The sequence below is a fragment of the Neovison vison genome, chromosome 14 (genome assembly GCF_020171115.1).
Source record: "Neovison vison isolate M4711 chromosome 14, ASM_NN_V1, whole genome shotgun sequence".
Lineage (NCBI taxonomy): Eukaryota > Metazoa > Chordata > Mammalia > Carnivora > Mustelidae > Neogale > Neogale vison.
Window position 1 is genome coordinate 35,540,827 of NC_058104.1, and position 3,778 is coordinate 35,544,604.

Here is a 3,778-nt window from a genome sequence, read left to right on the forward strand (position 1 = left end):
CCCACGGCGGCTACGTGAAGACGACTCTCTAGGCCGACCGCGCTCTACTGCTCGCTGGAGGAGGTTGGGCCAGTCCCGGTCTTTCAAGACGCCGTATAGGCCAACGCAACGTTTTGTACGGAAATACTCAGAAGATTACAAATTTTGCCACTTTTTGAATTCTCGTCCCGGCCCGGATAGCCTGTATCCTGCACTCTGTAATCCTACTCTACGTCTAGGACACCACCCCCCACCCCGTCACTTTGGAGTCTCCCGATCCGGATGGTCAAATGAGACAGCCCCTTTGCCCCAGGTTCCACCTCAAACCGGCCCCGGAGCTCGGGCACCTGCCGCTCCCCGCCAGTCTGCAGAGAAGATTGGGCCCTGTAGAGCAGAGTCTCTGTATCTGTTTGCCTTTCGGAAGAGACCTGCACTTCGAAGCCGGGCATGACTGCTTCTTGCTTGCTCAAGTCCTCACTAGATCATTAGCCCTAGGAGGGTAGAGACCTTGACCCATGAACTCGCTCCTCTGACTCGCGGCACCGGCGGGAAACACGAATGGATGAATGCTGAAATCCAGGTAGTCCTCCCCCCCCCACCCACTAAGGTCTCTGCTCTCGTGAAATTTATATTCTAGGCTGGGGCTACCTAGGAAACAAAAACCCAACTATAATTGTCATATGAGAAAAAAGGTTTTGAAGAGTAGGGGTGTATGCCGGGGGTAACTTCTGAGCTGAAACCTGCCTATGGGGAGTCCTGTCACTATCCGGAGGAAGAAAGTTCATTTTTCCGTGAGTATTAACTGTGAATTCGCCTTGTGTCAGACACAAGATTAAGGCGTGGTCTTTGTGCTTCAGGACCTTACAGTCTCTGCTACTGCAGCAAGGTTGGAAAATCAACAGCATCAATACCATTTGGAGTTAGAAATGCAGAATCTCCATACTGAATCGAAATCTGCATTGTACAAGATTCATGTGCACATTAAAATTTCAGGAGGGCTGGTGGTGCTGCAGACATTTACAAGGCATAGACAAACTTATGTCTAGCTCCTTGGCCTGTGACTGATTTACTTCACTCCTACTGTCTAACAGGATTTCCGGTGACATCTAAGACCCAACCTGGCCATTGAGAATCAGGTTCAAATCCAATTTCTGTGCCTTCAGGGGCACCCATCTCAATCCATACCACACCGGAGAGTGACCCAAAGTGTGGTAGACTTAACACCAATGGTGTTGAGAAGCTTCTAAGTTGTTCATAAATGAACACTGTTCCATTTCAATAGTTGTACACTGATTTTGAGTTGTATGGCAAGCAAGGCCGGTAATGAGTTTCCTCTTTAAATACACTGGCCAAAAGAGTAAAAGTAGGTTTAAACAACATTGAGCAAACTATAGGTGATAGATATGGCAAAAATCATGAATGTGTTAACCAGTGAGTGAGGATGGGGAAACACTGCTCTGATCAAGTCGCCCACCTGCTTAAAATTTTTCAATGATTCCCCATGTTTTTCAGGATAAAGTTCAAATTCATTATTATGGGACATAAACCTCTGTTTCCGGTACTTTTTAAGCATTACCCCCAAATTAGTTACACCCCTGAGAGTCCAGTCATTGGAACTACATCCAACAGTTCAACGTAGATGGGACACACACACACACACACACACACACCCCTATTTAGAATGTTCCCTAATTCTTCAATTATACCACCACTCACACCTCAAAACATAACTGTGACCCAAACGAAAAATTCTGTTCAAATGTGGCGGGAACTGAAATATAATTCACAACATCAGCTACATAAATAAAATTCTAAGTTTATTTGTATTTTGCACCACTGCAACATTTACTATTAAGCTGTACACTCCAAAGTAGGACTGCCATCTTGTGGACAGACCTGACACTTTTTATCCGTGTCCTACCTACCTTGGTGACTGCTGCCTAAATGAGGAGGAAGCTGTGTGTGTAGTTGAGCGGGATGCCATTCTTAACATGTGTGGCGTTGGTAGGTGTTGTACATTTCCACCTTGTGCTTTACTTCAGCTCCCAACTAGTCTTACAGCTAATTACATAATTATGGTGATAGAGGAGGCCTGATCCATGAGCTCCAATTCTCATCTTGTGTTGTCACTCCCTTTACCTTTTGAATAATTAATGCTTGGAGTAATAAGACCCCATAATGGAGGGAAGTAGTAAAAGAGCTGAGAATGGAAGACATGGAAGGAGAAAATGGGTGACCCAGAGTATATAAAACAAAGGAGAGAAGAGCGAGGGAAGAAGAACCTCCTCTAGATGAGACTCCAAATTGCTTATATCTCCTTACTCATTACTGTTGCTTATTGAGTGTATTTTTAAAATCTTCTTCCTCCTTTAGAATACCCATTCCTCCTTTAGAATACTCCTTTAGAATACCCAGACTAGCATAAAAACAAGAGGGTAGGTGACAGAAAACCTTGAAGTTTCTCTAGGTTGCCTTACCAGCTCATGTCATATTTCTGCCACAATGCTAGATGAGGTCCTTGAAACTGTTTCTGCATAGAAGACACTGCAAGCCCTGGGAGAGAAAATGAACAGTCAGGAAGACACTAGACACAGAAGACTAGGGGAATACATTGCCCGAAAGCTGTTTTGGCTTTCTTATGGTAGATCAAATCTGTCTCCATGGAGCCCAACTTTCTGCCTTGAGCTGCAGTTGGGTGGGTGCAGGGTTGTGGAGGTGGGTGGGGAGCAGTCATAAGGAAGGAGACTTTAGTGGGGGCAAAACATAGTCCAGGAAAGGTTTTTTTTTTATTTTTTTAATTGTATTCATTTATTTGAGAGAAAGAGCACAGGCAGGGTGAGTGGCAGAAGAATAGGGAGATGCAGACTCCCCACTGAGCAAGAAGCCTGGGATCATGACCTGAGCCGAAGGCAGACACTTAAGGACTGAGTCACCAAGGTGCCCCAGGAAAGTGGTTTGAACTTGGGAACATCACCTTGCCATGTTGGTGCCAGAGGCATTAATCGTGGCTCCTCCTAATCCATTATTCCGATAGTCAGCATTTACTTCCCTGTTCATCTCAGAATCCCTTTCAGGCAAACACCACTCTAAAGATTTTATTTATTTATTTGACAGAGAGAGATCACAAGCAGGCAGAGAGGCAGGCAGAGAGAGGAGGAAGCAGGCTCCCCGCTGAGCAGAGAGCCCCATGCAGGCCTCGATCCCAGGACCCTGAGATCATGACCTGAGCCGAAGGCAGCGGCTTAACCCACTGAGTTACCCATGCGTCCCACACACCACTCTTGTCTGGAGTTTTTTCTCCCTTCTTGGAACTTTACTGTCTTTTACTGATAATTAACTTTTTAACTCATGTTTTAGCTTCCTTAACATCCTTAACTAGATGAAAGAAGAAGCATTATTGGCATTTTCAGACAAACAGAAGTTAAAGGGATAGTATAATGGACTCCCATCTACCCAATGCCCAGTTTCAACCAGAATCAGTATTTTACCTTTCTTTGATTTTAAGCTCGGTAATGGAGAGACGTATGATTTGTAAATGAGTGCACTAAATTGTGCGCGGCCAGGGGCATGGTTATTTTCGATACCTCACTTAAACGGTCAAAAATCTATAGTCAAAGCTGCTTTACTTAATGTTTACTCTCCCATTATTTTTGGATCTGTGCATTTTATTTTAGTTTTTTAAGACTATTTGTCAGAAAGAGAGCTCGTGAACATAAGTGGGGGGAGTGGCAGACAGAGGGAGAAGGCGGCTCTGTGCTGAGGAAGGAGCCTGATGTGGGACCCTGGGATCATGACCTAA